This window comes from Lycorma delicatula, chromosome 1, assembly GCF_047948215.1.
Source record: "Lycorma delicatula isolate Av1 chromosome 1, ASM4794821v1, whole genome shotgun sequence".
Taxonomy (NCBI): domain Eukaryota; kingdom Metazoa; phylum Arthropoda; class Insecta; order Hemiptera; family Fulgoridae; genus Lycorma; species Lycorma delicatula.
In genome coordinates, this window is record NC_134455.1 from 379,626,509 (window position 1) to 379,649,493 (window position 22,985).

At 33.2% G+C, this 22,985-nt stretch overlaps 1 protein-coding gene across 2 annotated transcripts in view; it reads right to left on the reverse strand.

Annotated features, from left to right (window-relative positions):
* Positions 1–18,033, reverse strand: part of LOC142317308 (uncharacterized) — a 62,344-nt gene extending 44,311 nt beyond the window's left edge. For both annotated transcript variants that reach the window (XM_075353746.1, XM_075353747.1), the window contains exons 1-2: positions 17,931–18,033; positions 8,475–8,624 (exon numbers count right to left, since the gene is read on the reverse strand). The gene's annotated coding sequence lies outside the window, so the exon portion shown is untranslated. The remainder of the gene's footprint in view (positions 1–8,474; positions 8,625–17,930) is intronic.
* Between the last annotated feature and the right edge of the window lie 4,952 nt (positions 18,034–22,985).

A 22,985-nucleotide genomic window follows, 5' to 3' on the forward strand; every position in this document is an offset into this window, starting at 1 on the left:
AGTCGATTCATTTGAGAATATGCAAGTCAATAAGTTAGGTCAGACGGAATTAGCTCAAGGATTCCGTTCGGGATCACGCATTATAAGGCGATATCGATGCTTGCGAAAAAAGAATCTGTAATCTAGCGTGTGCTGAAAATTATGATGATGCTGTCAAAAAAGACGACTGCATGTAGTTCATCGAGCAGTACGCTAACGCTGTAGGGTTTTTGCGCGCGAGAAAAGGAATCATTTTAGTCGTCGATTTTAAAGGTGCTCGCGCTAAAAACGCGGCTCATCCAGCAGAAATTCGAGTCATCACCAGAGATGAAAGTATGATTGGGAAAACAATGAAACCCTTCAACGATAATAGAAATGCAAACGTTCCTGCCGTTCGACAGCGGTTAGACGAAACTACCTCCCGATTGAAAAGCAATAACGGAAAAAACGTTGGAATCCAGACTGAAATGGAATCAGATATAAAAACGGATGATTCATCTGAGGAATTTTAGTTGAGAATAAAATGAACGCGAATAAGCGGTATGTTAGTGAGAAAAAACAGACTGGCTTGATAAGTTCAGTTGCAAGTCTACCAGATAAAGTATTCGGCATGGTAGGCAATGTTTAAGGAACTGTACTCAATTAGGCTATAGACGTGCCCCCTTTCGAGGTCGCATACCGGACAACCAGTGGTCCTGGGAACAAACTAAAAACAAGATTGGAAAGAGGCGATCCAGGTATAAACCCGCTCGATAAAGCCTGTAAAGCGCATAATATAGCGTACAGCGTCTACAGCGATTCTCGACGAAGAGCGCAGGCTGACAAAGAGTTGGCAGAGGGTATCCACACCTGATTCTAGTTATACTGAGAAGGCTCCCGCGTAAGCCGTAACAAACGCCATGAAATTAAAAGGCAAATTCGGTGAAAAAAGTGAAGAAAAAAAGATGCGGAGAACCATAAAGAAAAAAGGGAAGGGCATTTACCTTGAGCCGTACCGTTCAAAGATCGGATGCGGTTTAAAAAAACGTCGGCTCGCAATCGGCAGACGACATTACTACCGCCGTCGTCGTCATGGCGAAGGAAGACGCTAGAATTACTGCGCAAGTACCCCAATCGCCCTTTGTCGAATGTAGAACTGATGGGGTTTGCGCAGAGAGTGAATATATCATATTTCAGAGGAGTTTTTATGCGCAATACTCTATCGGCTAAAATAAACAAATCCGAATCGGGAATAGTAAACCTAGACGGCGTCATCAATCCGGGTACACATTGGGTTTGTTATAAAAAACGAGGTGCAATCGTGGTTTATTTCACTATTCACGGAGCCTGCCTAGAGTTGGCTCATCTTAGATTCGGCGGGGAGAAATTAAGTATAATTTAGACTGTTTTGATTCAGTCGTCTGTGGGCTGTGTCTGAAGGTTTTAATATGTTCTGTCTGACCAGAAAATCATCCATGTTGTCCGCAGATTTTTTTCTACCTATTGAAATCGGCGAAACTGCGTGGGAAATCGGCCTCATCGATTTCATGTTTTACAACATTTCTAACGTAGAAAAAGGGAAAAATACAATGTTTTATTATGACGCTGACAAAACGATAAAGCTAACTCCAGGGATATATGAGATCGCGGATTTGAGAGTAAACTGAAACGTGCGATGGGCGATTGCAAAGAAGATGAAAACAAAGAGGACAATGAACCGAACGCAACAGATAACAAAAACCAGCGAATTCGCAGTAAAATATTCCTCCAAATTGTTTATTAAAGATCATGGTCAATCCTACGATACATTCGCGGATCTTTTGCTCTGAAATAGATTTTACAAAACCCGGCATACATCTGGCACTTATCTAAGAAACCGGTCAGTATTTCATCTGTAAACGCGATACGTATAACATGTAACATCGTCCAGGGTTCGTACGAGGGCAGAGAAAATCATATAATTCACGAATTCTTTCGTAACGTCTGAGGGAGATATAAGATTATTGGAATGCCACACAGCGTCATTTACCTACCGGTCAACACCAAATCCATACGAAATATAACCATGTGCGTGTGCAACCAAGAATTGCAGCTGATAAATTTCGGAGACGAGACGTTTTAAGTTACCCTGAGACTGCATTTCAGACAAAGAAACGATAGGGTTGATTTTCACCGATGATATCAAATATACATCTGTACCCACAGCGCCACCGTCGAAGATTCAGTCTTCGAAGCTTAAAGAGTTAACACGAGAGAACGTGCATTTTATGGAATCTTTAGTTTACACAATAATGAGCAGACAGATAATAAATGTAGACTGCAAGCGCGGTGTTCGATGAAACCATTTCGGGTAGAGTACCATACCGATTATTCTTATGCGACTACTAATAACAGCAATGAGATAAGAATCCTCGTTCAGCGACAAGACGTGAACATGCTTTATTGCGACAGTTATTTACACATCTACGGGACGTAGATGTGGCGACATCAACAATGCAGCAGATGCGACACTAAAATTATGCAATAATTTCGGGGCGTTTCTTTTCGACGAAATCCGGTACGAGATAGGACAAGAAGTCGACAGGGTAAGAAACGTGAGTGTAACTTCTACTATGAAAAATGCTTTCGCTCAAAAATTCGGAAGACGACATATTCACGGCGGGTTGGACATCATCTGGACATAATCACCATCATTAGTTGGACATTATCATCTGGCGTAGACGATATACTTCCGGACGGCGGCGGTTACATCAGCGAGAATCTGGCAAGTTTAGCGTCATAATACCGCTGAAGATGCTCTTTAGATTTCTTCGAGGACAGAATATTGCTGAACGTGAAACAAAAATTCATCCTGCTTCGACCTTTCACCGATAATGCGGTAGTCGTTCCGGCTGGAAAGTTCACTTTTAAGATCATGAAAATCGTATGGGATAATACCGTTTGGAATGTATCAGATGAAAGGCGGTTATCGCTTCTCAGGCTCTTCAAAAGAGATGAACCCATTTCTATGGCTTTCCGCAGATAGGACTTGCATGAATATCCGTTTCTGCCTAACGGAAAAGCCACTACATGTACAGTGAAAACGACTCATGCGGAAAACCTCGTTACATAATCGTAAGATTTCAAACGTCAAGAAAAGGAGATGCAACTAAAAGCGCTTCCAATTTTGATTCCGTTTCAATTAAAAACATCCGCTTGTATCTCAATTCGACATACTATCCGTACGAAAACATTTAGGGAGATTTGCTAATATTGTATGAAATGCTTGAGTTTTTATTGATCTTATTATAACAGAACGTCTGAAGGAGCATTAATCGTTCCGACCAAATACCCTTCTATACCACTGATTTTTATAGACTGTTCGAAACAGAACGATACTTAGAAATCTGGTAAATTGACATAAAACTCGATATAGAGACCTCTATCAGCATTCCTAACACAGCACATTGTTTAATGATAAATGAATGTGTTACGCAAAACAGCCTTTAATTGTTTTCATACATCTGATACCAACGTGTATCTCAAAGAATTACCCACCGTTTCTCTGGGCGAGCAACAATTCGAACATAATTTATTTAAACCACCTTTAGACTACTACGATATATTGTCTCAATCTACTAAATCTAAACTACAGTAATTGCAAAAAGAAATAGGCCATAGTTGAAATTCTGGATTCATCTCGTATTCAAGGTTACCATTCATCCTTAAAAGGTAAGGACCTAATTTTACGATATATATAAAAGGTAAAGACAAGAAGACCTTGGTAAAGAATATTCTAAATGATAATCGCTGCAAGGTGTTAGATCTCGACGGATACGATATCCTCCATCAACAGATTTACCTGTAAAATGGACAAACCAATTTTTGCCAAAAGGATTTGTCCTTTTGGCAAAAAATTATGACTGTGCCATGAAAAAAGCTATGTGGCTGTACATGTAATGGAACGAGCACATAGGTTTCTACATGTTGGAAAAGGTGGCAGATGCTATGAAAAAGCGCAGGAGTGCTATTTAAACAGTCCCGAACGAGGTTCTCCGCTACTTTTCCAAGCAGTTGATCATTGATCATTGATCATTACGGTTGGTACGTCCCTGCAAAGGTTTATGAATATTTATCTGTTTACCTGCAACAATATCCTGAAAACAAGATCCAACACCAGTTTCCTGAAGACGCTTAAGACTGGAGTCGATTAAACCTTTTTTTATTTTATTCATTATATGTATTTTAAACTTAACGTCTATCTGTTTGTATACATTTTGTATTTCAGCTTAATACAATATGTAACTAGTTTTAAGTTTTTGAATGAAAAATAAATTGACTCGCAAAAAAGTTTTCATTTCTAGATTAAACCGCCCTTCCTCTAAGCAATAGGGTTTTGAAGCGTATTTAAATGATGCATTCGAGTTGAGACGTTTACTCTTCGAACCGTAACAGTTATATGATTGTAATCTATAACTTTCTTCGTTGCAGCAGTTGCTATAGACGCAGACGAATTTGACACTCAATTTCTATTAGACTACGGGTATCTCAAAGGAAATAATGAGAGCCTGTCTGATGAAAAAGCGATAGAAGACGATGTGAGACTGTTTCAAGAATCTTTTCATCTTCCGGTTAATGGGAAGTGAAGAGTGAGACCATAACCTTCATGCGCGAGTCCCGGTGTGGTGTACTAGACATGATGCCTTAAAAAGTCTCAAGAATCACCTGGAGAAAAATAAAATAAAATGGCACTACCAACGGGCAACGGCTGAAAAAATGGAATTAGCCAGGATGACGGTTGCGGAGCGGGCAAAGCACACATCGCTGAGTTTTACATATGATTACTACGGATATGATATCCTTATTTCAGACAAATACGGCATCCACACAGGTGCGAAAAACGGACGAGTTCAGTGCTCAAGCAAACTTGACGGACCGGAAGGTATCTTGGGGCTTGCGTTTTTCCCAACACGGCCAACACACCCAGGCAACCTCAGCACAAATGAAGAGGAGGATTGGAGTTTTGATCTCAAAGCTAAAGCAGAAAAAGGCAAGACCAGCTTGTTGAGCATGTTGATCGCAGTACCGGTCGTGGAACACACTGGGTATGTTATAGAAAACGTGGACGAATGGTAGACTATTTTGATAGTTTCGGTAATTTGCGTCCACCTAACGAATTGATGCGTTATTTAACATTCGATTCGATTATAAATTGCAACTACAAAACCAGACAGAATATAAACACGGTTATCTGCGGACATTTATGTCTTGAATTTCTCAGTCGTGGTTCGTCAGTCTACAAGTAAACATCATCATCACATGTTCTGCATAAGTGGAAATATGTCGTTATTACACGGTACATTCTTTCCACCATTGGATTTGTCTAATGACGAATGGGAATTGGCGTTGATAAACCGAACATCATATAACTCGATTCCGAATGTCGAAGAGGAAATCAACAACACAATTATTGTCGTTTCAAATAAATTTCCAAAAACGATTAAGCTGACACTACCGACTGGATCGTACGAAGTGGATGTTATCGCTAAATAAAATCAATTAACTAAAATCAATTTGACTGATATACTGTTACTTGCAAGTATGTATATTGTCTAAAAATTCAGTATAATAAAATCTATAGTATTTATAAACAATGGCCACATCATTTTTTCCATACACTCAAATTCTATAATTTCCAGTACCATTGTCACAGGAATCGGTGCTACCCATACTTTTAGTATATTCAGCTATCATTACTAGTTGAGCAATCACGGTGTCTTTTCTTTCTTTTCGGCTGTATCTTTTCATATTTGCTAATGAATGTGTACTATTGTGGTTACTAACAACTGTTATCACTGTATTCCACCAACCAACTGCGAAATTTGCTTTTTCAATGGTAATTAGGAAGACTAATTTCTCTGATACTCCCATCACAAAACAACCTTTTTTTGTTCAATAAATTAAACAGACCAGATGTAGAAAAAAATTGTCAAAAAAATTTTATGCTCATTAGGATTGCCACAACATTTAACAAATCTAGTTCTATTTGTGTCCAAAGACCATTTTCAGATTTTTCTTTGTTTGCACTTCCATATGGAATAATGGTACAAATACCCATCTGAACTACACAAACACCAAAGCTTAAATCCAAATCTAATGGGTTTTCCCTTGATAAAACATTTTAGCTGAATGCCTATCAAAATATGGCACCATTTCTTCATCAATAGGTAGATTATGAGAAAAAAAAACACCAAATTGTAAGTAAAAATTTGCAATGTAAGAATAACATATTGCACGCCTAGCATGTGATTCATCACTCCATAAGTCAAAGGTACGTAATCGCACCATTATTTTTAACAACCAGTATTCATTATCAGATTTCAAAATAAATAATTTTCATGAAACGATGAATAAAATCAACCCTTAAATAAGCAAATAAAATAGAAATATTATTTTTAACAAGCATATTGCAATCATTATATACCTTACATGGAAGGGATTACACGATCTCATAAAATACAGTAAATTGATATATAAATAAACTCGCTAATCAAAAACCATATAATTTTTTTTTGTAATTGCAACACCTAAATAAAGAAAGGAAAATTGTACAATTGAAAACTTAAAAAAATTTTTTTTTTTAATTCCAATAAATCCTTTACAACACGCTGCATCATTTATTTTATGAATACTGTGAATTTCTGTTACAATAACTTTGTCAGAAATTCCCTCATCATTTTGTTGTAAATTATTTTCTACATGATAATTTAGGCTATAAATTGATAATAGCCTAAAAAAATAAAAGTCTGCCTTTTATTTTTCATGTTATAATATCATGTTAAACCACTTTTGGAACACTCCCAATTCTAATTACTAGCTTCTGTGATAGTTTGCTCATTTCTGTTCAACTGTTTCCAGTAAAATCTTAACAGTTATTTAATACTTTTAGGGATAACAGTTGTCCTTGGTGACCAAGTAAAAAATCACAAAACATCCTTTTTTTGTTCAGTAAATTAAACGGATCATATATAGAAAAAAATTGATTTCAGTATTGAAATTGATCACATTAATTTTCACAAACTATATGAAAATCACTTAGTAATTCTGGAAGAAATAAACATTATTATTTTTTCTTATTTAATTAGTAAGAATGCATTTAAGTAATACAATTTTAGAAATAAAATTTGAGAGAATCAGCTAAGAAAGTTTTTAAGTGTATTAGTTCTTATATGTAGGTGTAGAAATCAGTCGCGTAAAAAAACCAAATGATGCAACGTGCAAATGATGTAGGTTCAGTAATTCCAGTATCAGTCAATTAAAAAATTGACTGATTTTTGTGATTTTAAAAGTGATTTAGTATTGTGCTAGTTAACTTATTCATGAAATATATTTACAACAGTGCAGTGAACAAGCAATACTTGTAATAATGTAAGAATTGTACATTTTTATTTTCATAGATACATAAATTTAATGTTTTATAAGTAAATCACAAGTTTTATATTGCAATTAAGTCCTTATAACAGAGTTCATAAAAAACAAAACACACACTCTTTCTCTGTCTTTCAGACATAGCTTTGTAGTGTATAAATTTAGAAGCCTACTACCCTTCTTCTTTCTTTTCCTGTTTAGCCTCCGGTAACTACCGTTTAGATAATACTTCAGAGGATGAATGAGGATGATATAAACCCTAACCAATTTAAACAGTTAGCCCATTCCTCCCAACTTCTGCTCTCCAGCTTAGATAATATTATACAACTGGAATTTTTTTGCTCTTTAATTCTTTTCTGAAGTATGTTAACTACGTTTCACGTACAAAAATTTAATTTTTAATTTTCTCAATAAATGAATTTAGTTCAACTATTTCTACAAAAAGTCAATTGTAATTTTATTGTTTGTAGATAATTTAATTTTCTTTTTATCAATATCAAGTTTATTCTTACTCTTATACTTTTTATAGTTTCACAAATAACAAATTAATCTACCATTTTTTTTTTTTTTTACAGAACTTTCATTACAATCGGTAAGCAGTTTTTTAATTGACTGATACCGGAATTACTGAACCTACCTCATCTGCACTTTTGCTACTTGTGTTTTTCCATTTAACTTTTACAAATATTATATACAAAATTCCTGTATTTTAATGATTTTCTCTCTCTCTCTCTCTCTCTGCAAGGGCAACATTGCTGCTACTGATGCCTATTATTAACTCTGTATGTTATGTGGACGCAGCACCATTACCAAATATGAAAAGACAACTTGTAAAGCCTTTTTAACAGCTTTGTATCTTTATCTCCTTTACCTGGACAAGTGCTATTTAATCCAGCCATTAACTTAATAATGGTTCAAATACAACTCCATATAACTGGACATGTATTGCAGGCAAATGTACAGCTTTAGTTAAAAAATTATGATATTAAATAAAGTTTATTAGATTATAGTCTTTGATCACTCACAGACAAAAATACACCTAAAAAGGTCATGTTATCAAGAAATGTAGCTCAACGAAAATTATGAACTAAAAAATTAAAAGTACTTACATTAACACCTGTCAAACAATCTTCTACCTGGTTAATGGGTAAAAACAAACATTCTATTTCCTTGATTTCTTCCTGTTTGATTTCTACTTTTACTTCAGTACGCAACAGATCTTCATTTACACCAGAGCAATGAATAGCTGTATCCATTATCTAATAAAAAGCAAAATATAGCACTAGATTAACAAATGTCAATAATCACATAAAAATAATTAATTTCTTTACACATTTAAAACATCTATACTTTTCTTTAAAATAAATAAATCTTTATAAATAAATTGGGATATTACATTTTAATTCAACAAAGTTACAAAAATTTTATTGCATCACTATTTTTTGGATTTTTATGATATTTGGTATATAACTACCCACCTTGTAGTGTCCATATTTTTATATTTTCAAAAAAAGTTTTTCTTGAGTAATAGACCATTTTCTAATTTTCCAAGAGGTAAAAACAGCAATTTTCATCACTTTTTCCATGAACTGACGCATTCTTATTTTACAAAATACAGAGGTCAAAAAGTGCTTTTGGAATGAGTAAAGATGTAAGTTTATTTTAGTGTACTCAAAATTCATTTTGTTACATAACCAAATCTTGTAATGTTTACTGAAGTTATGTTTACAAATTGTTGTTTTCAAATATCGGGCCCAAAATAAATAATGAAGGGCTGAAAGTAACAGGCCTGTTTTTTACCATTTAACTCTTGTAGTACTTATAAAAAAAAATGGCTGCCAAATTGTAAGATTTTAAAAATATCTCATTTTTGGGGCCCAAAAACCACATGTGGGGCAGGCACAAAAAATCTGAAATGTTTACACCAGTTAGTACCTTTTATGTATTTTAAAACCAAATAAAATTTATTTTGTTACTCAAAGGGGTTGACGAATAATGAAGCCAACAAAACTGCTAAAAACACCGTTCCTTCTAACCATAAACAATGTATACAAAAATTCCGATTATAAAAAATTACAACTAAACTCTTTGGAATGAATAAATTGATAATTAATAAATAGTCGATTACAAAATGATAAACAATTCAAATTCATTAACAAGTTGTTCAATTCACTGTTACCATATTTTACTCCTGTTAATGGAAGTTATGAATAAATCGTACACTTTTTGATTACAAACTTAACTAGCATAACTTAGTGCTCCTGCCATTCTTTTATTGAGTAGAACTTTTAAGTCTTCATTCATTTTTGGTGTAATGTTGTGTCCTCTTCCAGCAGTTGATAGAAAAAGCGTGAGAATCTTTAAAATATTTTCCAGTTGAACCCGTGTTTGATCATCCCTCAATGAATTCTTAAATAAAGTACCAGGACTCTGCAGTTGGAAAAAGTGTATTCGATATTCCTCTTCATTTTCATGTAGTTTGACTTCAATGACTTTGCCTAACCACCACCTGCCATCGTATACGCAGGAGAAGACATAATTTTTACATTTTGGCTTTGGTAAACTTAAAAAGCAATCAGAAACATTGATGTCCTTGTGTACTGATACTAATGTAAATATTTCTGATTCAGAGGTTTCCCGGACTTTCATAACACCTTTCTTTTCTTTCTTTTTCCTATTTAGCCTCCTGTAACTACCGTTTAGATAATTCTTCAGAGGATGATATGTATGAGTGTAGATGAAGTGTATGTAGTCTTGTACATTCTCAGTTCGACCATTCCTAAGATGTGTGGTTAATTGAAACCCAACCACCAAAGAATACCGGTATCCACGATCTAGAATTCAAATCCATGTAAAAATAACTGGCTTTACTAGGACTTGAATGCTGTAACTCTCGACTTCCAAATCAGCTGATTTGGGAAGACGCGTTAAACCACTAGACCAACCCGGTGGGTTTCATAACACATTTCTGACTTGTTAGAACTGTGAAAGGTTCTTGTTTCTGGTACTGTTCTGATTACCTGACAACGAGAACTGAGGTATTCTTCAGTCTCTTGAACATTTTTATTAGAGCAAAAAATAAATGTTATATTTTTAATATTGTCTATGCAATAATTGTACATTTCAGAAGGTGTAACAATTTGATTGTTGACTGTCCTTTGAAGGCTTGCTTTAGTCATTTATTTTTTAAATTCCACCAATACCATCACATGGTCCTTTTCCATGGTATGAGGCAAAAAAAAGCCATCCAGCTGTGATTTCAAAATCTTCTGGATGGTAGCACAAATTTATGAATTTTTTTTTATATTGGGCTGAGGAGCCATCAGAAAAACAAAAAAATTGTTTAACTTGTAGCAACAGTGTTTTTACTTTATTTATGACTTGCTTTTGGAAGAAGAAGAACAATGTAATATCATGCTTCAAGTACTCACTAATCACATAGTCGCTTTGGCTTTGTAATTTTCCTTCTTTTTTAAAATATGAAAAATGGATGTACTGCGGCATACATTTTTGACCAGTGATATGACTGGACTTCATCCTGTATCACAAAAGGAAAATTTTGAGAGAAGTCTTCCATGACAATATATTCACCCTCTTTTTCCCTTTTAATGTTGAGGAAATTAGCTTGTTTCTTTGCAACAAAATGATGCCTTTTTAGATTATTTAAATTTTCAGTAAATTTATATAAGTGCTCTTGAAATGAAGAATTTGAGTAGTTAGTTAACAACGGTCAACAGAAATCCACTGTTTGAAGATAATTTCAGAATCAAAATCATCCCAGCTCTCTTGCAGTAATCTGACCACTTCGTTAGTGCCTGGACATTTCTCACAACGTGACAGCATGCATGTTTCATTTTCTATATTATGGTTGAAAGGAGAATTTTATAATCAAATTTTATTTTTAGAGCAGGTAAAATGAGTTTTACATTTTGGAGTTATTTTTGTAACTTTATTTTTTTAAATTTGTTCCTTTGCACTGCTCTATAATTTTTGAATCTTAACGAGGGAAAATGTCAAGTGCTGAACAAGCTTAATTCACTAACTCAACTATAACACATTGAGGTATATCTTGGCATTCGATTCGCTTTCTGTACCATCTTGTGGTTTTTGTATTTTATTAAGCATTTAAGCAGTATTAACACTAGCAGTATTAACACTAACCGCAGTATTAACACTAGCAACAATACAACATATCACATTGAAATCAAAACAGTAACTGAGCCTTCTACAATGTTTACATTCAGGATTACACAACATTTATTCCAAGCATGTCTATTCATTTCCATGATTAAACATGAGTTTGTGTCAATGAGTCATACTTTAAGTAATAAATATCTAGAATATAAGCTATCTGATTATAGACATATCAAAATATTTTATATAGTAGGCCTACATTATCATCTGAAAAAATATATGTTGTGAATTTCTTGAACACATTGTACACGGTTATAAGGAACACTTTTTAACAGTTTTGATGACTTCATTATTCATCAATTCCTTTGAGTAACAAAATAAATTTTATATGGTTTTAAATTACATAAAAATTAGTTTCTGCTGTAAACATTTAAGATTTTTCTACCTGTCCCACATGTGGTTTTTGGGTCCCAAAAATGAGACATTTTCAAAATCTTATGATTTGGCAGCCATTTTTTTAATAAAGGACACTCGGTAACATTGCAATTTTTTTTATAAGTACTAATAGTATCTAAGAGTTAAAAGGTAAAAACAGGCCTATTACCCGCAGCTCTTCATTATTTATTTTGAGCCCAAAATTAAAAAAAAAAAAATTGTAAATGTAACTTCAGTAAACATTACAAGATTTGGTTAAGTAATAAAATGAATTCTGAGTACACTAAGATGAAGTTCCACCTTTACTCTTTCCAAAAAGCTCTTTTTGACCCCTTGTATGTTATAAAATAAGAATGGGAAAAGTGATGAAGGCTCTTTTTACCCATTGGTAAATTAGAAAATGATGTATTACTCGAGAAATTTTTTTTTCGAAAATATAAAAAAATATTTTTTGGCTACTACAAGGGGGGGGGGGTTCAAATATCAAAAATAATGTTGAATAAAATTTTTTTGAAAATTTATTGAATTAAAATGGAATATCCCTATTTCATTGAAGAATAATTAAAATTTTACTAAAATTTTTTTTTTATTCGATAGTGTTTACAAAAATAAACCAATATAAGAATAAAAATGAATTTCTGAAAAAAGATGTAAACTACTCATAGAAATTTCTGTTTGGGTAAGTTTTACAAGAATTTTTGAATCAAAATTGTATTATGTTACTGGTATTGGTTAAGTTTTCATTAAATTACGACCCATCATTAATAATTTAAGAAAACTATTTTAAAAATACTGAAAACGTCAACTTCAACAACATACAGGCTAAATATAAAAAATGTAAGGTGCAAAGAACAAAAGAAACCTCCTTGGAGCACTTATTTAGCGAGTCAAAATGGTATAACTTTTAACAAGTTTTTAATGATTTTTGAGAGGTTATAACTTTTTTTATTAGTACAACACACAAGAAACTGTTTTACTTGCCATAAATATCTATAAAAGCATTGGAAGTTGTCCAGATTTAGAGGTTTTTATCAGTAGCCCCATCAGAGTTATTTGAAGCCAAAATTTTGATTTTTTTTTTTTTAATTTTTCAAAAATTCATAAAAATGTAGAGGTAAGTACAACACCATTAAAATTATTTATGGCATTCGATTCGCTTTCTGTACCATCTTGTGGTTTTTGTATTTTATTAAGCATTTAAGCAGTATTAACACTAGCAGTATTAACACTAACCGCAGTATTAACACTAGCAACAATACAACATATCACATTGAAATCAAAACAGTAACTGAGCCTTCTACAATGTTTACATTCAGGATTACACAACATTTATTCCAAGCATGTCTATTCATTTCCATGATTAAACATGAGTTTGTGTCAATGAGTCATACTTTAAGTAATAAATATCTAGAATATAAGCTATCTGATTATAGACATATCAAAATATTTTATATAGTAGGCCTACATTATCATCTGAAAAAATATATGTTGTGAATTTCTTGAACACATTGTACACGGTTATAAGGAACACTTTTTAACAGTTTTGATGACTTCATTATTCATCAATTCCTTTGAGTAACAAAATAAATTTTATATGGTTTTAAATTACATAAAAATTAGTTTCTGCTGTAAACATTTAAGATTTTTCTACCTGTCCCACATGTGGTTTTTGGGTCCCAAAAATGAGACATTTTCAAAATCTTATGATTTGGCAGCCATTTTTTTAATAAAGGACACTCGGTAACATTGCAATTTTTTTTATAAGTACTAATAGTATCTAAGAGTTAAAAGGTAAAAACAGGCCTATTACCCGCAGCTCTTCATTATTTATTTTGAGCCCAAAATTAAAAAAAAAAAAATTGTAAATGTAACTTCAGTAAACATTACAAGATTTGGTTAAGTAATAAAATGAATTCTGAGTACACTAAGATGAAGTTCCACCTTTACTCTTTCCAAAAAGCTCTTTTTGACCCCTTGTATGTTATAAAATAAGAATGGGAAAAGTGATGAAGGCTCTTTTTACCCATTGGTAAATTAGAAAATGATGTATTACTCGAGAAATTTTTTTTTCGAAAATATAAAAAAATATTTTTTGGCTACTACAAGGGGGGGGGGGTTCAAATATCAAAAATAATGTTGAATAAAATTTTTTTGAAAATTTATTGAATTAAAATGGAATATCCCTATTTCATTGAAGAATAATTAAAATTTTACTAAAATTTTTTTTTTATTCGATAGTGTTTACAAAAATAAACCAATATAAGAATAAAAATGAATTTCTGAAAAAAGATGTAAACTACTCATAGAAATTTCTGTTTGGGTAAGTTTTACAAGAATTTTTGAATCAAAATTGTATTATGTTACTGGTATTGGTTAAGTTTTCATTAAATTACGACCCATCATTAATAATTTAAGAAAACTATTTTAAAAATACTGAAAACGTCAACTTCAACAACATACAGGCTAAATATAAAAAATGTAAGGTGCAAAGAACAAAAGAAACCTCCTTGGAGCACTTATTTAGCGAGTCAAAATGGTATAACTTTTAACAAGTTTTTAATGATTTTTGAGAGGTTATAACTTTTTTTATTAGTACAACACACAAGAAACTGTTTTACTTGCCATAAATATCTATAAAAGCATTGGAAGTTGTCCAGATTTAGAGGTTTTTATCAGTAGCCCCATCAGAGTTATTTGAAGCCAAAATTTTGATTTTTTTTTTTTTAATTTTTCAAAAATTCATAAAAATGTAGAGGTAAGTACAACACCATTAAAATTATTTATGGTAAAACTACTAACATGTACCTAAATATAAAAAAATAATTTAAACTGTGTATGCCTTCCCTGCTTCTTGAAAAAATTTTACCAAAAGTGAAATTTCACAGTTTTTCATGTTCAACTTTATTGATAATTTTCTCACAGAAAGAAGAGAGAAACGTAAATAAACCACTGCTCCAGTCTTTTACCTTGAGAAAATATGATTAAATTGCTTTTTGTTTCATCCTTCCAGGACCAACAGTTTTTTAGTTATGATTTTTTCCGCAAAACCTTATAATCACAAAAATAGGTGTGTGCACCGTAACAAAAATGGCTGCAACAGGTAAACTACTTAAATAAAAAATTTACAAAAAATATTTAATGTCATGAGACGTGTAGGAAACAAGTGAATAAGTTTCAATTTTATTTGAATTGGTCAAGCAACCAGCTTATGTTTTTTTGAGACACTTCAAATGGATTGACCCAATAATAAAGTGCATATAAGGAATTTTTTGAGTTGTTTTCACCTAGTCATTTATCTGGGGGCCAGCATTATATTATTTATATTCAGAGATTAAATGTCACTCATTCTTGCAGACTATGAGAGGTAAACTGGACTTCTTTTCTGCCTCTGGATGCTAAAATGGCTTGGATACTTTTTTCAGTTTTTTACTTCCTTGTACAAAGTAAAGAAAGTATTATGATGGTAAAAAATTTTGGTTTTCAGATTTCAACAGAAATAACCATTTTGACCATCCTGGAATCCATTTTTACTAGTTTCAGCGTGACATCTGTATGTACATATGTATCTCACATAACTCAAAAACGATTAGCAGGAGAATGTTGAAATTTTGGATTTAGGACTGTTGACATCTAGTTAGTAAAAATGTAGACGTAAGTACATCACCATTAATATTATTTACGGTAAAACTACTAACATTTAACTACATACAAAAAAAATTCAAGCTGTGTATACCTCTTCTTGCTTCTTGAAAAAAATTTACCAAAAGTGGAATTTCACGTTCTTCTTTTTCATTTTTATTGGTAATTTTCTCATAGAAAGAAGAGAAATCGGTACATAAACCACTGCACCAATCATTTACCTTGAGAAAATATGATTAAATTGCTTTTTGTATCATCCTTCCAGGTTTTTAGTTTAGTTTTAGTATTTTCCCTTCCCTTACAATCATAAAAATAGGTGTGCACACCTAAACAAAAATGGCCACCACAAGTAAACTGCTTAAATTAAAAACTAAAAAAATAGTTTTAAGGTCCTGAAACATGTAGGAAACAAGCGGGTAAGTTCAATTTTTTTTTTAATTGGTCAAGCAACCAGCTTGTTTTTTTGGGACACTTCAAATGAAATGACCCTTAACTACAATTGCCACAACTCAAACCAAATCTAGAATAAACACTAACTTTGTTTTAAACCATAAATTATAATCTTATATGAATTAAAATCCTCAGACAAAATAAAAGTTTGAGAGTAGACAATCAAGTAAAAGTTTTGTTTTCCTAAATAATAATTTCTGCCTTCAATAAAAAGATATTATTTTTTATTTGATTTTTAACAAACATTTGCTCACTCGTTTCATACATGGAACAAATGTCAACAATAATAAAACTTGATAAGAGTAAAAAATTCACTGAAAAAAGTTATTAATTAAATAAGAAAATGCTTACATTTTTGAAGAAGCTTCAGTCTATATGATTTTAGTATACTTTAGAAGTTTGTTAAAAACTACAAACAGTAGTAAGTAGATTATAATATTTGTACAGAATTTAATTATATAACTTCTTTTTAATTTTATAAAATATACAGAAATACTTTGGTATACTGTGTAGAAATAATCTTCTTCACTGAAGAATTGTCTAGATCTTCACCATTTCATTAATGTGATACTTTATTAAATATATTTTATGTATTGATCAAAATAAAATATTTATTCCCTGTTATCTAAGTATATTTGGATACTTAATCACTCTATTCTAAATACAATGCATTCAAAACTGTATCACAAGTAGCTTTTTACCAAACACTCAACGTAAACAATAAAATGCATCAGCTGTTGAATAAGATTCTTCTTTTCATTGAGTTGTGAAACTGATTTTATCTAAAAACATTTACAAATACTACAACTAATAGAAAATGATATCTAAAAACTTTTAGAGATGTAATATTACGATAGAATCCATTACAAGTCATAGAAAATAGCAGCATTTCTTCACATCCTTTGTGTAAAGATTACTGAATTGGAGGTTGGATACTGAATCCAGTTTCATAGTCAAACTATGACCTTTACAGCAGTCAAAAAAAAACAAAGTCACTGATGTGGTTCACTGAAACCTTTGCTACTTCAATATAATCTCATAACTACACCTACCATGATTACTTAAACAATAACATATTGACAAACTAAAGGTTTTTCTAGGGTTATCTTGCGATTGTGAATTAAAAGAATAAATTTCTTTTCATTGAACATGACTGCATTTTGTTAACATTTATACAATTATTGTACTGTTATGTAACGTTCGTCAATTACTAATGACTACAAATGGAATAAGATATCACAAGCGGCCTCTGACAAATGCAATGAATTAACATTACACTGACCAGACCAATTTTAATCGCTTAACGTACAAGATACACAATGAAAGGGATATCAGAGAGGGCTCCTTGGCCGAGTTTTTCCTTAATAACTTCCCCATCAAAATGTACACAACCCACTACGGATATCTATGATACGGAATGTCAACAAAAACTGCAGAATTAATATATCATTAATGTTGTAACAAGTAAGTTCACAGGGGAGAAACTATAGAAAAATTATGACTTAAGATTCAATATCTTTCTTTCTTTCTTTTTCCTGTTTAGCCTCCGGTAACTACCGTTTAGATAATACTTCAGAGGATGAATGAGGATGATATGTATGAGTGTGAATGAAATGTAGTCTTGTACATTCTCAGTTTGGCCATACCTGAGATGTGTGGTTAATTGAACCCAATCACCAAAGAACACCGGTATCCACGATCTAGTATTCAAGTCCGTGTAAAAATAGCTGGCTTTACCTGGACTTGAACGCTGGAACTCTCGACTTCCAAATCAGCTGATTTGGGAAGTCGCGTTCACCACTAGACCAACCCGGTGGGTCAAGATTCAATATCTAAAACAGATTATTTTATAATTTAATATTACAGATTCGATATCTACGTATCTAAAAACAGAAAAAATTACTCACAATAAAATGTAATAAATATTCTATTGAAACTTAGTTTCACAAATTTGCTGTTAATTTTTAAACACTACTAAACATAACCTACTAAACATAACTTGAAATGTAAATACACAACTTCTAATTCCGATCAGTCATGCCAACACTCAATTTCAACATATTTATCTTGTAGGATCCAAATTGAAAAAAAAACTTTTCTAGTAAATATTTAACTGTATTCCATTTAACTTGTTCAACCTCCCTTTCAGTTTTATTCACAAAATATTTAAATTACTGTTTTTAAATAAATGATTTTCTTGTCCGAAAAAATCTCAAACCGCGCTGTAGTTAAATCAAAACCCACTCCGTCTTAGTATTTTTCATGATTTAGTTAATATTTATATTTAACACTGTTCACGCATACAACACGCTGTTTGAAAACAGAAATCTGTCTCAAAATTTATTTTCAAAATTGGTTATCATTCTTTTCTTAGACAAAATATTATTTAGGAGAATAGAACACATACCGCATGTGTTCGGGATGAACTAGATGTTTTGCATGTCCACGATGACCCGGGAAAAATCGATTCAACCACACCGATATGGATATATCTACATCCAATGATAAACTGTGAAAAAAATTAAACATTAGGTGTCTTTTAAATTTGATTGGTTACGTATCCACACCACCCACGTGGTGGTGGATGCGTAATTACAACCACGGCGCGTTGAATTTTTTTTTTATTAACGAGTGAAATCTTTCCCCAGAAGGCCTACTATAAAATACTCGTAATATTATTTTTTATTGATTTATTTATTTTTTATGTAATATCTACAACAGCAAGTTCTTTAATTATAAACTCATCACAGTTGCCAAGGAAGTCGGGATACTTAATAAGTCCTTTCATGCCGAATGTGGTCTGATTAACGTTCTTCTAATTCGTCATAATTACATTTCATCATACGCATTTAAAGTTTTGTTGTGATCGTTTATCAGTTATTTCCCACATTACATAACCGTTTCCCCTATTCTCATAAACGGTGTGTACATGACGATCGTATCATGAAAGATGAGACAGTAAGCAGACGTGTTGGTATATTGTTTTTTGTTTCAAAATCGATACGTAAGTCTATGGTTTCCGTTTTAAACGATTCTATCTGCTTGGAACAGTCGATCATGATTAACAGAACATTAGTTTTGAATTCCGTTAAACTGTATGCGGGACACTCATCTTCTGACTTGTAATAACAGGACCGAAAGCTGGCAAACATTTCATACATCATATTCCCAAACCTTGTAAGTTGTCGTACAGATAGTATTATGAATTAAAATACAGGCGTACGTTTACCAACTTGCACATACCGAAATAAGTTATAGTCTTTGTGGCTTTGTCTTTTCTATCCGCCTGTTATCTGAATATCACTTATCTTGGTTTATCCGTATGCGAACATGTTTTTACCGTCCAAGGATGTGCATTTGTTTGCAGTAAAGTCGGATACTCGTGGATCTGCCACGTTCGAAAAGCGATTGCCAACGGTCTATTTCGTTCTACTACTTTTAGCATCGGTGACGTGAGCATATGGAATTTTCCATGCCACCTTTGTAATCTTCAACTTTGAATCGAGTCCATCTTTCGTGAAAGATCTAAGTAAAACAATCCTTGTTTCACATTCAATACTACGTGCTTATAATCATCGGTGAATACCATCAGCATACGAAGTGGCACATAAAAACAAAATCTTCCCGTTGTTTCATATAAAGTAAACTTATCTGACACGTTAAACTTCTATTTCCCCAAACAGAAACGGAACCGCGTTGTTCGTCAATATTGATTCCACCGCATTTTTATCGCCAGCCTTAGTAGTCAATGTCCGTTCGACCATCAAAAAACTTTTATTTGATAACGTGTAGACATCCTGTTGGTGAATCGGTATTCTGATTTAATCGTTGATGTTATAAGTCGTTGAACGTACGATAGATAGATGGGTATGATATTCAAACTGAGTGATTGTGTTATCACAGGAAACACTTTCACCAACCTCCAACATATCCACCGCTGCTGCCATTACTATTCAATATAAATCCAAGTTTGCGAAGGAAAAAAACGTTCTGCGATGTTGACGCTCTGGTGTTTAAAAATCGACTGATCGGTTTGCTACCGCACTACTACTGTTATTGCATATTAACCTCATCTTCCAGCTTATGTCTTAAATGTAACCTGACTGTTATGGTCTCTCCACGAAAATTGATAAATTTTCCGTTGTGATCGGTAAACCTTAGTGATTTTGTTTATACTCTTTGTATTAACCAATAAGTACGGTGTTCACGTTGTTAATGACAACCGGTTTCGATGATGTGTGCGATATATTTGGTGCTAGACACATCTTTTCAAAACCTAACAGCGATGTCAAGCGATCTTCCGACATTAGGTTAATCATGGCGGTACATTCAACTTCACATTTTAGTTGTTATTCAGACACATAAACAAGATTATTCCGTGTTTTTCTTTTAATTCATCACTTACATTTTTGCAATATCGTCCAATCCGATCGGTAGTCTTATTCTTTTAAATTGGCAAAACGGTTGTTGATCCCCTCTTTGACAATCGGAATCGAGTTGTATGTAGTTAGGTTTATCAATGGTAATTCCCACTAACCATTGGTTAGATCTAAAGCTGGAATGTAGTGTGTAATAATGAAGTATCTCCACTTATGCAGAAAATGATTATGTTTACAGTATGCATATGAACCACGACTGAGGAATTGAAGAAACAAATGTTCACAAATAACCGTGTTTGTACGCTGTCTGGATTAATAATTGTAATTTATAATCCTGCCGGATACAAATAACGCATCATCAATTCGTTTAGTGGACGCAAATTACCGAAACTGTCAAAGCAGTCAACTAACTGGCCTCGTTTTCGAAAACATACCCAATGTGTACCTGACCATTGCTACGATCTAGATTCACTATCGCGGGCTCGTTAGTTTTCTGTTTCATTTTGATTTGCATGGAATTTCTCCCGTCACCACCCCATTCGGTCGCCCTAAAGCATAAGAACAAATGTCTGTGCTACAAACGGCTTCTGAGCCTCGAATCAGTTTAGCAACCAGTGTCCTAACTAGCTCCTACAGCTAATTTAATTGCCTGAGCGAACTAAGCATGGTGCCACACACCACTTGCTTCGTGTCCCACCGCTCACTTGTCATATATTCTAAAATGGTTAGGCGCACCCCGTCAACTACTAAAATATTTATGACATTCAATAAATTAAATTTATCTCGACAAGACAGCAATTCGCTGCCACGCCTAAGTCGCTGAATGCCAGCAAGTACCTGTCCACCTGATGGTATGCCAGAGAGGCATACCATCCCCCAGATCCTGTATAAATCTATACAAGGGCCTTCCCTTAGTTGTAAAGTAGTGTAAAGATAGGGATTCTGGCACAAACTTGACGTTTGACTTCCCTCCACCCCCTGACGTCATCACCGCTACATCATAAAACATTTTTTTTTAAATAAAAAAATTAGAATAAATAAAAAAAAATTCATTTGCGTCATACTTATTTACTTGTTATTTGAAATTTATCTCGATGATAAGGGAAACGGTTTTGTATAAATATTTTATATTCTTTTTATAAATTGTTAAGTCCTTTTTGAATCACCAGCTACAATGTGTAATTTTCCTAATATGTTTATATTCATTAAACATTTAATAAGAATGGTATATCTGAAGTAATTTTTTTTGTCAAATTTAACCAACTTTTATATTAAATTTAACTGAATAATATTTTGTAACCTGTTCAATAACACTGTACATTCTTTTGATCAAATTGTATGTTCTCTGGGTCAAAGTTACATCTACAGCTGATTAAGCTAAGTTTATGAGATTCTTAAACAGTACTGGATCATAATCCAAAATTCTGTATATACTTCATGCTGAATTTGGTGAAAATATCCAGGCCTACTTACTGGAGTAATTTTGTTGTGGTCAGCATTCATAACAATGCCAAAGTTCATGCAGTTTGATTAACCCGGACAGAAATGAATTAGAGCGGCAAAACTTCAATCTGACTGTGTATTTGGCCAAGGAATTTTATGCAACAGGTTTATAGAGCTAATAAAGTTATTGGATGTTATCAGTATTAATGGAGATTTATATATATATATATATATATTTATATGGAGATTTATGTTAAAAAAAGTAAAATGGTTTTCAAGAAGACATCTTGTTGAGTATTTTTATGACAAGCATACACAATTTACTTAATAACTCCCTCCAGGTGTACCTGGTATAAATGCTTAAATTATAAATTAAAAAAAAAAAATTAATTATTTAACAACTCAGTAATAATACCATGGATAAATTCCAACACTATGTTCGTACAGTAACATCTACACACATGTCTGGGGCGGGCAACAACACAGTACTTTGGTACCTTTACTTAAGTCGGCCAAAGAGGCAATGGTTTTGCTCAGGAGCTCCCTATGGAGTAAGGGATTGACGGTACTTAGGTGGTTGTGATTGTGTTTCTTGGTTTCACTGTTTGGGACGGGGGTAAGAAGCATGATTGTGATCTACTTTTGCTGATGCTGGGTAGAGTGCTCATTCCTCTTCCTGGTTGTGGAGTCGTATTTAGTGTGGGTTGCTATGTGCTTGCTCCACCAGAGTCTCGTGCCACCAGTGTGTCAGTCAGTTGAACCCTTGGAGGGGATTATCCCATGGATAAGGGTATTGGGGCCCTTACTCCTACATGTGAGCCCTGGGATGTTATCATGGATCAGGCAGTACCCGATTCCCTAGTCAGGATTAAATTTATGAGGAAACCCAGGTACGATCAATCATCTGGGACACGCCAAACTGTCTCTCTGTCTGTACCTTGACATATTAACTGGCGTAAATATAGGCTATGGAGACTTCTACATAAACAACTTCTGTGGCAGAGAGTTGTGTAAAACCCCTCGTCTAGCGAAGCCTTTGTCTTCAGAAACAAAGTGTTTTCAAACATAGAGAAGCCGGATTGAACCAAAGTTTCAAGTGAAAGGAAGCACAGTGATACCAACATATTTGGCTATTTGAAG